Genomic DNA, 13,290 nt, shown 5'->3' on the forward strand with positions numbered 1-13,290 from the left:
TGTGTCCGCTGGCCGCTCGCTGAGGAAGACGGGGCTGCTCACCCCTCGTCCCAGGGGGACCTGAGCTTCGGGCAGGAGACTCCTCTGGACCCAAATGCAGAACAGACTCCAAAGGAGCGGCGTTCTGGGGGGCGGGAGGGGCGCCTTGCCTGCTGGGGCTCACTCCCACCCCCTCCTCTCCAACCCCCAAGAGCCCCAGGGGCCGGGACAGACTCTCCAGGGCCATCAGGGACAGCCTCTTTCCTCCCAGCACCCCCGCCTCCCTCGCCCACGCAGCCCACGCAGCCCCTGGGGGTTTGTTGAGTGAACAAATGATCTTAGAACCGGCCGCCCACTCCTTCGCAGCGAGGAGTAGACCCTTACCCGCCAGGACAGTCTGCCGAGCGCCGGCCACCCCCAGAGGCGCCCCCACAGTGCAGGGAGGGGGAGCGTGGCTGGCCCTCACCCGCCGCTCTGGGCCCCTCCGCAGGACCGGGGCGGCGGGGCAGCTGGAGGAGATCTGCCGGCAGACCCCGCTGGGCCGCTTCCTCGCCCGGCTGCGTGCGGAGGAGCGGCGGGAGCTGCTGCGGGCCTACCTGCGGGACTTCCTGCCCCTGACCGTGCGGGTGTCCACGGGGCCAGCACTGGAGGTGAGTGCTGCCGCTGGGCCACGGCCGGCTGCGGACACGGTGCTGCCGTTGGGCCACGCCCGGCTGCGGACACGATGCTGCCGCTGGGCCACGGCCGGCTGCGGACACGGTGCTGCCGCTGGGCCACGGCCGGCTGCGGACACGGTGCTGCTGTGGGTGGTCTAAGGGCCCCTGGAGGCGCCACGTGGCCACCCCCTCGCCCCTCCCCCCACCCAAGCATGGAGCTTTCTAGGAGCACGAGGAGGGCCTCCGATTGTAGAGGGCCGCCTGGGAGGCGCCTGGGCATTTCCTCAGTTATCATCAGCTGAACTCAGGGCCTAGGCCGAGCCACGCCCTGGGAACATGCTTCCAACATGCTTCCCCAATGAGGCTGGACATGTTAGTCAGTTCTGACTTCATAGCAGCCCAGGTGTCAGCAGGGGCGGGTCTAGATCTGTAAATCCAGTAACGCTGGGGCCTAGTTAAGAATGCAAATAAGCTCCTTTGATCCTGAGTTTTGGTGTTACTTCCTGGATTTTGGGATAGAAGATAAACCTGCTGTGTGGCTCAGGGTCGTCGTCGTCATGCAGCCTCTCCATCAGAGAGGAAAGATGGCGTCCCACCAGCCCCAGCTTCATGAATCTATTTCTGCGTCTTGTTTTCTTTATTTCTATTACTTCTCAATCCCTGGCCGCCTCCACTTAGAACCGGTTCGTTCATCTCTCTTTCCGCGCGGGACGCGGAAAAGGGAGATCCCCGCCATGTCTGGCCCCCGCCGCATCAGGCCCCTGCATCCGATTTCCCTAGAACTGCTGCTTTTTTAAATTATATTTTATTTTTATTGATTTCAGAGAGGAAGGGAGAGGGAGAGAGTGAGAAACATCAGTGATGGGAGAGAATCATGGATCGGCTGCCTCCTGCACGCCCCCCACTGGGGATCGAGCCCGCAACCCGGGCCTGTGCCCTGACCAGGAATCGAACCTGTGACCTCCTGGTTCCTAGGTTGACGCTCAGCCACGGAGCCACGCCGGCCGGGCAGGAACTGCTGCCTTCCAATGCTTAGTTTCTCTCTAAGGAAATTAAGCAAATATTGAACTGACCACCACGGGCCTGCAAACTAGGCAGCCATCGCTAGGTTCACAACGGCTTACAGCGCTCGGCCTGGCTCGTTCCCTTCTCTGGGGCGAGGTCCCGGGGCGGCTCCTTTGGGGACCAGCAGCCTCAGGGCCCGGTCCGCTCGAGGTTCCAGCATGTTCCGTGATGCGCACCCCCGGGGCTGGGAAAATCTGGGGGTGTTGTTAACCCTTCGGGCTCCGTGTCAGTGTACCCCAGGTTTCAGCTGTGTGGCCAGCACTGGATTCAGAAGGCTCCTGCGCCCGCTCCTGGGGAAGCCGGTCAGTTCCCCAGGCCCCGCCCCCCAGAGCGCCGCCCCCAGAACAATGCAGACATCCTGCAGGCTGTCCGGTCCGGCGCTTTGGCGTGAGTGGGGCTGAGGTCGCCGTCATTCATGTCTGACAGCGCAGTCAGGGGTTATGGTCTAAACCCTTCAATGCCGGAAGCAAGCTGCTGCAATTCCCCGAGCGCCTCTTCCCCTGTGGGCGCAGAGGGGGGCGTTATTCTCCCAATTAAGGGGACCCGGAAGCAGGGTCAGAAGGATCAGACCACCTGCCCACTGGGGGCCCGAGAGATCGGAACCCCCTACAAACACACAGGCCCCCCCAAAAACACACAGGCCCCCCCAAAAACACACAGGCCCCCCTGCAAACACACAGGCCCCCCCAAAAACACACAGGCCCCCCTGCAAACACACAGGCCCCCCCAAAAACACACAGGCCCCCCCAAAAACACACAGGCCCCCCTGCAAACACACAGGCCCCCCCAAAAACACACAGGCCCCCCAAAAACACACAGGCCCCCCTACAAACACACAGGCCCCCCTACAAACACACAGGCCCCCCTACAAACACACAGCCTCCCCTGCAAATACACAGGTCCCCCCGCAAACACACAGGCCCCCTTACAAACACACAGGACCCCTGCAAACACACAGGCCCCCCTACAAACACACAGGCCCCCCCCCCTGCAAACACACAGCCTCTCCTGCAAACACACGGGTCCCCCTGCAAACACACAGCCCCCTGCAAACACACAGGCCCCCCCCCCTGCAAACACACAGCCCCCCCCTACAAACACACAGCCTCCCCTGCAAATAGACAGCCTCCCCTGCAAATACACAGGCCCCCCTACAAACACACAGCCCCCCCCCACAAACACACAGCCCCCCCTGCAAATACACAGGTCCCCCCGCAAACACACAGGCCCCCCTACAAACACACAGCCCCCCCTACAAACATACAGCCCCCCCCTACAAACACACAGCCTCCCCTGCAAACACACAGGACCCCTGCAAACACACAGCACCCCTACAAACACACAGGTCCCCCTACAAACACACAGCCTCCCCTGCAAACACACAGGCCCCCCTGCAAACACACAGGTCTCCCTACAAACACACAGCCTCCCCTACAAACACACAGGCCCCCCCTACAAACACACAGCCTCCCCTGCAAACACACAGGTCTCCCTACAAACACACAGCCTCCCCTACAAACACACAGGTCCCCCTACAAACACACAGCACCCCTGCAAACACACAGCACCCCTGCAAACACACAGGTCCCCCTACAAACACACAGCACCCCTACAAACACACAGGCCCCCCTACAAACACACAGCACCCCTGCAAACACACAGCCCCCCCTGCAAACACACAGGCCCCCCTACAAACACACAGCCCCCCTGCAAACACACAGCCCCCCCTGCAAACACACAGGCCCCCCTACAAACACACAGCACCCCTACAAACACACAGGTCTCCCTACAAACACACAGCACCCCTGCAAACACACAGCACCCCGACAAACACACAGGCCCCCCTACAAACACACAGCACCCCTACAAACACACAGGTCTCCCTACAAACACACAGCCCCCCCTGCAAACACACAGGCCCCCCTACAAACACACAGCACCCCTACAAACACACAGGTCTCCCTACAAACACACAGCACCCCTGCAAACACACAGGTCCTGCTGACTCCGCCCCCTCCCGGCCCGCTCCACGCCTGGCCTCCTGGCCCCAAGCCCGTTGGACGGCGGGGCCTGGAGCTGCCTGGGTGCCCGGGCGGCCGCTGAGGCCACCGCCCAGCTGGAGACACAGGACACCAGCCATTCGTCACCGCTCACGGTGTCGGCAGGCCTGCGACCTCTGGCAGGTGCCACATAAACACACTTAACCTTTCACGGCGGCGGTGACCCCAGGGAGGGCACTACAAATCCTCACCCTCAGGATGAGCGGCTCTGCTCCCTGACCCTCCGGCGCTGCGGGGAGAGTGTAGATGGAGCAGGAAGAGCTCGCCGTGACCCCAGCCCATCCATCAACCTGACGAGCTCCGGCCGCCCGGAGCCCAAAGAGGCTTCCTAGGAGGACAAAGGCCGAGCGAGGGGTGAGGGCGGAGTGAGCGAGCGCCTGTCTAACTGCCCCAAGGGGCAGCCGCGCCCCTCAGCCCTGACGAGGGGCTCTTTCCAGCCAAAGGGGCGAGCGGCAGGGAGGATCCGGGCTGCCTGGGACCAAGGGCTCTGCCCGAGCCTCCCACCGAGGGCTGGCTAAGCTGGGGGGCATCCAGCACCCCTCCCCACGCCCTCACTCCTTCATTCACTCCGCAAAGCCACTGAGCATCTTCCTCCTGCCGGCTCGGCGCTAGGTGCCGAGGACGCAGGGGAAATCCAAGGCCGGCCTGACCTGGGCCTCACGGTCGGTGGGGTGGGAGGCAGGCTCGAAAGGAATCCTCTCCAGAGCTCGGAAGTCAAGTCTAGGATGGAGGTTGGGGGCTGCACCACGGAGCCTGAGAGAAGGAAACAGCACAGGTGGCTGGGAGGGGGCATTGGAGCTGGGTCTTGCGGCACGAATAGGAGTTCTCCGGGCAACAAAGGGAGCTTGAATGGAGCGGCTAGGAAATGGGCGGTGAGGAGACGAAGACCAAGGCTAGGGTTCTAGGCCGCCCCGGAGGGTCAGTGAGGCCGCCCGGGCAATGCCACACAGGGGTGGACACTGGGCTGTGCCCCCAGACGCCCCCCAGTGCGGGCAGGGAGCTCAGGGCTGGCCTCGGCGGCTGCGAGGCACCTCACCCATGACCTCGCCCTCCCCAGCGGGGCCACAGCGGGGGCCTGTGGGTGGAGGGGGCACAGGCCTGGCCGGCCCCACCCAGTGCAGGGCCCCTCGACGGGTCCCCTCACCCAGACCCTCCCCCTGCCCACGCCTGCTTCCTTCCCTCCTTTCTTTTGTTTGTTTTATTTTGCTTGTTTAAGGCCAAGCAGCATTTCTCTTCAAAGGGTAAGACATAATGAACGTGTAGGTAGGAAATTGACCTCCTCCGTCGCAGTGCCTTCCTCGGGGTCGCCTGAGCCCCCCTTTCTTTTTCAAATGGAATTTATTGGGGTGACATCCCCCCTTTCATCCTCTAGAGACCCCTGCAGACGCCACGTGCCTCTGGGAACGTAACCTGCAAGACCAGCGCAGGGGGAGGGCGGGCTGAGGTTTAGAAATACTCGGTCAACAAGCCCCATCAGAGGAAGAGCTCCCCTCCCCCACCCCAGCCGGCCGCACACCGGCTCCAGCTTCCCAATCAGACTCCCTCTGCTCCCAGCGCGCCCTCCGAGGAGCCGGCGGGGAGCGGAGCTTCGGGGAGCAGCGCCCACGCTCGCCCTCCACGCCCCCGGTCCCTGGACCAGGACACGGCCCACAGGAGACGTTTGTCCCGCAGCCGCCCCGGGGCGCCACAGGGGGGAGCCGGGCCGAATAACGCCGCCAGGGAGAGGGCAGGACGCCCAGGACCGCCAGGGCGGCGCCGGGCTCGGGCGGGGGGGGGGGGGGGCTGCTCGGAGCGTTTCACAGCCGCCCGGCAATGGCGCAGCAGGCCCTGGCGGAGCAGCCACGGTGTCTCCCTACGGTTCACCGAGTTCATCCTCTGACTGCGCTCGGCCCTGCCAGCCATGGCGCCCTGTGCCCCGTCCGGCTCCGAGGCCGGTGATGGCGGCGGCCCTGTGTTTATGACGAGGAGGCTGGGTGGCCAGGGATCCGCTAACTCAGACGCCATGGCACGTGGTCCGCTTACAGGGACCCGCCCGCTGTCTCTGTGCGGCTTAGGGGAGCCAGGGGACACGGCGCTCTCGTGTGCCAGGCAGCGTGACAGCGGCTGACAGATGCCAGCCCCTGCAGGGAGGTTCGTTCCAGGCCAATCTGCAGGTGAGCAGGCCTTGCCCCTCCCTCCTCCCCCCCACAGGCCTCGGGGGACCTGTGGCCCCGGGTGCGGGTGCGGGAGGGGAAGAAGCCTGCGCTGGGACCAGGCCGAGAGCCAGCTGCAGAGGCTTGCGGGGGGGCAGTGACGTCACGGGTCCCAGGGTGGGCTTGGGGGTGCAGCTGGACAGCGGCCTGTGGCTGGGGGAGGCAGGAACGAGCCGCTAGGGGCAGCCCTGAGGCAGAGGGCTCCGGGGCGCGGCGTGGACCCTGCGGGGGAGCGCCGGCTGCAGGTGCGGCGTCCTGGGGGGCCGCTGCGGGAAGGGTGCAGGTGGGACTGGGCAGCGGGCACCTGAGGGCGATGCGGGCGGACCTGCAGGCGAGGCCCCCGCAGGTGCCGAGTGTCTGGACCAGGCCGGCCAGGCCAGGGGAGGAAGAGGGAGGAGGAGCGGGGAGGCGCCTGGGGAGGAACCCCGCAGCCGCCACCATGGCTGCCACATGCATCTCCAGGGAGGCTGGCGCTTCTCGCCTGGAGCAGAGCCACCTGAGCGGCTCATTACAAAGATCCCTCTCCAGCCCCCGGCCCCCGGCCCCCTGAGACTCCAGGCGCAGGGCCTGTCCCAGTGAGTTCTTGAAACCAGTGGTGACCAGCATGAGCTTCTGGGTCATGTCCGGGTCAAGTTCACCATCCGGCACTTAGTACTGACCTGTCTTATGAACTAACTGACCTACGCCTCCTTTTCCTAGTGTGTCGATGAGGAGTATAATCCCCATAGCTACCTCCTTCGATTGCTGTCATCCTATATGATAAAACCCTAATATGCAAATGGACCCAACGGTGGAACAACTGGTTGCTATGATGTGCACAGACCACCAGGGGGCAGACGCTCAATGCAGGAGCTGCCCCCTGATGGTCAGTGCGCTCCCACAGGGGGAGCCGCCGCTCAGCCAGAAGCCGGGCTCACCGCTGGCGAGCGCAGTGGCGGTGGTGGGAGTCTCCCCCGCCTCCACAGCAGTGCTAAGGACCCCTCAGGGGATGTCCGACTGCCAGCTTAGGACTGCTCCCCATGGCGGGCCTAAGCAAGCAGTCAGACATCCCCCGAGGGGTCCCGGACTGCGAGAGGGTGCAGGCTGGCTAAGGGACGCCGCCCCCCCTTGCAGGTGCATGAATGTCGTGCACCAGGCCTCTAGTAATTTAGTAACAATGTACTTACAAGGCCAAGCAAATGGTAAATGCTCAAAACAAGCTGTTGTTGTTGTTACCAGTGGTTTAATTCCAATTTCTCCCTCTCCCTCTTCCCCCCTCCCCTCCCCCTCCCCCTCCCTCCCTTCCTCTCTATACTTGTCTGATACTTAGGTACTCACGGGGAGTGACACTGAGGGTCAGGGGTGGCCAAGGACTCCAGCTCAGAGGAGCTGAGAGAGACAGACAGGGACAGCGGGAGAGGCAGTGATGCCCAACTCGGCCCCCAGGCCAGGTGCCCTCGGATTTCTCTGGAGAATCTGCTTCCACCACAGAGGACACAGAAACTTCCGGGACAGCTTCATGCTTCCCGTCTCCCCTCGGAGCAGCCGCCACGCGGAGGCTAGAGAGAACCGACCCGGGTCCTTCTCCCCCCAACGGGGCCTGCTCAGGCCTGCAGGGAAGGCGTGACCCCGTTTCATCCATCTCATCTACCCAGGGGCGGGTGGCTGACCACCCGGCAGCCCCCACTTCTCCTCTTCCAACCCAAGACACCCCCCCCAGACCCCTCTTGCCACGACGCCCCCCGCCCCAGCCCCATCCTTCTACATCCTTCTACACCTCGCGGCCGTCCCTGGCTGCCTGCCCTGGGAACGAACAGAGGTGACCCGGACCCCCACCCCCTTGCTCCATGGCCCTCCCACCCATCCCTGCCCATTCGGGGTACAAGGGCAGGTTTTGCTGCCTCCATTATGGACCACAGCGCCAAAACATAATAAAAGAAAATGAATGTTTTCCCTGTGAAAACCCAGTAGAGGTGTTACTGTTGTGATGTGATCGTGGGACGGGAAGCTACAGCAGATCACCGAAGTATATAATTAAAGTAACCCTGTTCTAAGTCCCTCACGGCTTAGCGGTTCGCCAATCCCTGTCTCTCCCCTCCTCACCCCTGCCCTTTCCTGAGTGTGCGGAGGGGGTGGCGGTCTTGGGAGCCGGGGGTACATGGTGGCAGTGGCGACTCCCTCGACCTCTGAGGAAGGACTGGCCGAGGCCCCGGGCGGGCCTCCCCGCGGCCGCTCAGGGAGGGAACGGCCGAGGCACAGGCTGAGGTCAGGCCCCAGGACCCGCCTCTGCTAGCTCCCCCGGGCGACGGGCTGACCGACGTTTGTCCTAAACGCCGCACCGATCACACTGAGGAGCGGGTGGCTCAGGGGAAGGAGGAGGCGTGTGCCCTGAGCATGCCCCCCATGAAGGGCAGAGGTCACTGGCCACGGGCCTCAGACTGGCAGTGACTCTGTTTCAAGACGGTGTCGTGGTTCGAGGCAGCAGGAAGCTACGACTCAGAGGGGTTCGGTGTTCTTCGGGGTCGCCCAGCGGCAAGGGCAGAGCAGGGATTCGGTCCAGCAAGCACCTGACCCCTCCCGGGAAGCTCTGGGCAGGGACTCCTACCCGCGGGCTGAGCCCTCTGCGGTCCCCAGTCCATCACTGCCACGGTCAAGGTGGAGAGAGGGGAGGGGAGAGGCTCCGCCTGCTTCCAGGGCTTCTCCCACTCTGGGGGGCTCAAAAGGCAGAGGTGGGGGTGGGGGCCCAGGCCTGGGGTCCCACACGACCAAAACATGGAACAGGTCCAGGCTTCAGAGCCTCTGGGGTGAGTCCCCTTCCTCAGAGGGCAGGGTGGCTGGCGTGGCCTGGCTGCCACGGGGAGGGGCTCTGCAGCCGGCCCAGACCGGCCCAGCCCGGCCCAGCCCACAGGATGGGGGGAAGGAACTTCCAAGGCGCACTCAGACCCAGGACGCTGGCCGCCCTTTCCCCAGCCCCCGGGCCTCGGTGCCGCAGAAAAGCAGGAAACTCAGTGGCCCAATGGGAGGTTAGGCCACAAGGGTCACTTTGTCAGCACCTCAAGGTCTTGGCTTCAGAGACAATGACCCCAGGGAAGGAAGGAGCGCTGCCCCGCACCCTGACCCGGCCCTGGCAGGGCCCGTCCTGCCGCCTCCCCCCCCCCTTCTCCAAAGGACAGGACGCCCCACCCCCACAGGGGATGATTGAGAGGTGTGGGCTCCGCAGGCTCGTGTCCTATGCAAATGAGATGCAAAGTGGATGCAAATCGGAGCTGCTCTCCCTGAATCTCCAGTTGTCATCTGGTAGCTGAGCTGCCAGCCCTCCAGGCGCTCTGAAGGCCGCCGTCTCCTTCAGCTCCGCGTCCGTCAAGGGCAGGGCGCTCTGGCGACAGGGAGCCGGGCCTCACAGAGGACAGGGGTTGCCCACACACCGCAGGCCTGACCGACCCTCTGAACGCCAGCTCACCTGGGCTCGGCCCTGGCAGGTCCTTCTCCACGGCCACCCTTCCCCGCTCCAGAGCTGTGCCCACACACATGCACCCCCAAAGGCCCAGGGACCGCCGCCTGGAGGCACAGGGACTCTAGAAGGCCCCCCCCCCCGCCCCCGCGCAGGCGGCGAGAGTGTGGCTCAGTGGGAGGGTGCGTCTCCACCAGGGTTTCTGAGATGGTCGCTGTCTGGGCTGCTTCCGGCACCTGGAGAGGGAGCGGGGAGCCCCCTGCTCCTCGGGGACTGCCCCTCGGCACTGCTCCTCAGTGCGGCCCAGGCCGCAGCTCTGCGCATTTGGCACCTGGAAGCCGCGTAGAAAGCGCTCCTTGTCCGTCCAGGAGCTGCAGGGCTCTGTGCCGGAGAAGCAGGCAAGGCCCAAGGCCAGGTCACGGGCAGAGAGAAAGGAGGCACCGGCCGCGGGGACAGGTTTGCAGGATGGGAGGCAAGGTTTGTAGGATGGGGGCAGGTTTGTAGGATGGGTCACCCACCAAGGCCAGGGTTCAGGAGCAAAGGGCAACAGCTGGGGGAGAAAACGTGAGAACTTCCAGGGGGGCGGCCCCAGGGCAAACCCTGGCCCCCCCCCCCGCTGCTCTGAGACAGCCCTGGGCGAGCACAGGAAACTCCACCAACATGACCAGAAAGCCCGGATCCTGATGCCCAGGGTGCCCGCCGACCCCGAGGGGGTGCTGGCATCTCCCCCCACAATGGGCAGCCCCTCCAGATCCACGGGCTGCAGGAGACCCAAGGGCACTCGTAAGAGCCAATGAGCACAGACGTGAACGTGAGGGTGGATCCAAAGGCCACGGATGTCTCCATAGAAACAGAACAGACAGACAAGATGGATCCGCCCAGGAACCCAGGACAGGGACGCCCTGGACGCTGCCTGGGGCGCTCCGTGCCCAGCCTCCCTCCTCGGGCCCCTGGCTGCGCCGGCATCACCGCAGGGTGCACAGCCCAAGAAGCGTGGCCTTGGCCTGCCACGAGGGACTGGCCCGCCCCAGCCAGCTCTGAGCCGCCTGCGGTGACAGCGTCCAGTGAAGACTTCCATGACGGGACTGTGACTGTAAAAAAAATGATTTAAGAATTGGTTTCCGCCTTTTCGATCCGAGAGCTCATCTGCTTCCTCATTCACACACTGAGTCAGCCCCTCATCAGTCCTGGGCCTTGGAGGACGGAGGCCAGGTCCCCATTCTCTCCATCAGGACGCGCTCCCCGCTTCGGGAAGTTTGAAGAGGCCCTTCAGCGTTTTCCTCCGGGGGACTGGGAGTGTAGCCGAGGTGCGGGGCGGGGCCTCAGGAGGGGGTGGCTGCTGATTGCACGACCCCATCTTTAAGCCTCGTCGGTGCGGCCGGCTCGGCCTTCTCCGGAGGAGCCAGTGATGTGCTGGTTTGCTGTGTCGGAGATCGGGGCTCGCCTCGCTTCCCGGAGGAAGGGAAGATGAGCTGGGGCTGCCGGGGGGCGGGGGAAGGGGTGTCCCTCGGAGCCGCCAGCTTTGTGACCGCAGAGGACAGAGAACCCCTCTCACCAGCGGGAACCAAGCAGGTTTCTCGTCACAGAGGACTGAGCTTCTAGGCGTTGTGATGGCCCTGCTCCCAGGGAGGAAGGGAAAGTCCACATTCCAGCCAAGAAAAGAAAAACAAAGGAGCGTGTGCACGCATGTGTGCGCATTTGTGTGTGTGCATGCGTGTGTATGTGCGTGTGTGGGTGAGAGACAGTCCTGACCCAGAAAGAGCGCCATGCATTGGAAAGTGGGCCGTGGGCTCAGACAGCGGCATGGAGAGGGGTGCCCGCACAGGGCATGCACTCCAGAAAGGGGGGCTCCATCGGGTATCCCAACAGAAAAAGTGCTGACAACCACCACGCCCCTCCCACCCAGAGGCCCCCCGGGAGCCGTGTCCCCGCCCCGGGATGTGACACAGGAGAGAGAGACCCTGGCTGTACGAAGCACGCACTCCATCCATGGCCTCCAGCAGCGTCAGACCATGGCGGTCCAGGAGCACAGCCCCCCTGCGGGGGCAGGGCAGTGGGCACAGGGCCGGGCAGGGCCTGGGGCTGGGCCAGGAGGGCGGGAGGGCTCTGGGGCGGGGCTCACGGTCAGAGCCGAAGGCACAGAGGCTGAGGCCGGGAGGAGGCGCTGCGGGCGTGACCGGGAAAGGCTGGACGGGGAACTGGAGTCCAAGACACCCTCTGGTCAGCGAGGGTCTCTCCGCCTCTCGGCTGGAGAACGGGAGACAGATGGAGGCTGGGCCCAGTCCGAGCCCCAGGTTTATCCGATGCCACCTGCATGTCCACCAGCGTTTCCTGTGAAGCCGGAGCCACATGGAACGGAAGACCCACCTCCACCCCCAGCCACCGCGTGGCACCGACGGAGGGAGCCAGGCCGCCGCCCGCCGCAGGCGTGCAGGCACCGCGTGCCAGGTGCACCCACCGTCCCCATCTGCCCAAGGTCCCGGCCTGTGGCCGCCGTGCCCAGCCCCCAGCACGGAGGGCGCTGCCCAGAGGAGGTGCCCATAACGCCGGTGGGGTCACGGCATCAACACCCGCACACAGGCACACGCCCGGCTCTGCCCGGCACCACCGTCCACCGGGCGACTGGGCTGGACACCGCCCCTCCACGCCAGGCGGGCACCGCCCCCTGCCCGGCTCCCGGCAGCTCCCCCACCTCCACACCACGCTCCACGCTGGGCTTTGAAGCCGTGACGCGCCGGTTCCTCTGAACCCGTGAAGGTGCGCACGCGCCATCGCTCACTAATGGCTGCGTTTCCCCAGAATGATTTATTTCCAGAATACAAATCGGCACCGACTCCAGGTTACTGTCCCTCTGTCACCGGCATCACGCGCGTCTCTGGGACTTGAAAGGAGGGGGCTTGAAAGGTGAGAGCTTTCTGCGTGTGCCTCAGTTTCCTCACCTGTAAAATGGGAGAACAGCAGTATCTCCCTCGTAGGGTTGGTGTTGTAAATGAGTTGCTCGGTATACAACTTGGAGGCAGCTTGGCCCATTGTGTTGCTATCATCACCATCATCACCATCATCACCCACTAACAGGGGGCTGAGGACTGCAATTCTGCACTGTATCCAGCGCCAGCGATGGCTGTCACTTCCCTCCCCTCGAGAAAAACTCTCCCTGGCTCCCCAGTGCCCTCAGGCAATGTCCTGGCGATCCCGTCCCCACTGACCTTGACAACCTCATCCTGCACCAGGCACCCCCACTCCACCAGCAGCACCAGCCAGCCTCCCCCGAGAGGGCGGAGATGGTCAGCCCTGGAGACAGCTGCCTCCTAAATTCCTTCAAAGCCGAGGGATGGGCCTGCACCCTTGGGCAGTGCCCTGGGTGCAAAGGCAAAATGCAAATGACACTTTCTGGAATTAACAGCAGCTCAGATTGGAGCTCTTTTTGCAAAGCAAATGCCGCCCGTGGAGTCGGCAGCCTTTCTCCCTGCAGGTGCTCATCGCCTCCCATCGTATTATTCCTTAGAGCCGCGGTCGGCAAACTCATTAGCCAACAGAGCCAAATATCAACAGGACAACGATTGAAATTTCTTTGGAGAGCCAAATTTTTTAAACTTAAACTTCTTCTAATGCCACTTCTGCAAAATAGACTCGCCCAGGCCGTGGTATTTTGTGGAAGAGCCACACCCAAGGGGCCAAAGAGCCGCATGTGGCTCGCGAGCCGCAGTTTGCCGACCACGGCCTTAGAGGACATGGTCGCATTGCTCACTCTGCTCAGAATGATCAGCCTGCCATCCCAGCGACCTGTCCTGAGCTAGAGCCGCCGGGCCGGGCCGGGGGGGGAGGACAGAGAACAGAAAAGGCAGAAACCCACCGGAGCTGAGGAGTAACCTATCATCCTAACCGAGCGCCGGGGAGGAGCTAATGCG

This window comes from Eptesicus fuscus, chromosome 20 (assembly GCF_027574615.1).
Source record: "Eptesicus fuscus isolate TK198812 chromosome 20, DD_ASM_mEF_20220401, whole genome shotgun sequence".
Taxonomy (NCBI): Eukaryota; Metazoa; Chordata; class Mammalia; order Chiroptera; family Vespertilionidae; genus Eptesicus; species Eptesicus fuscus.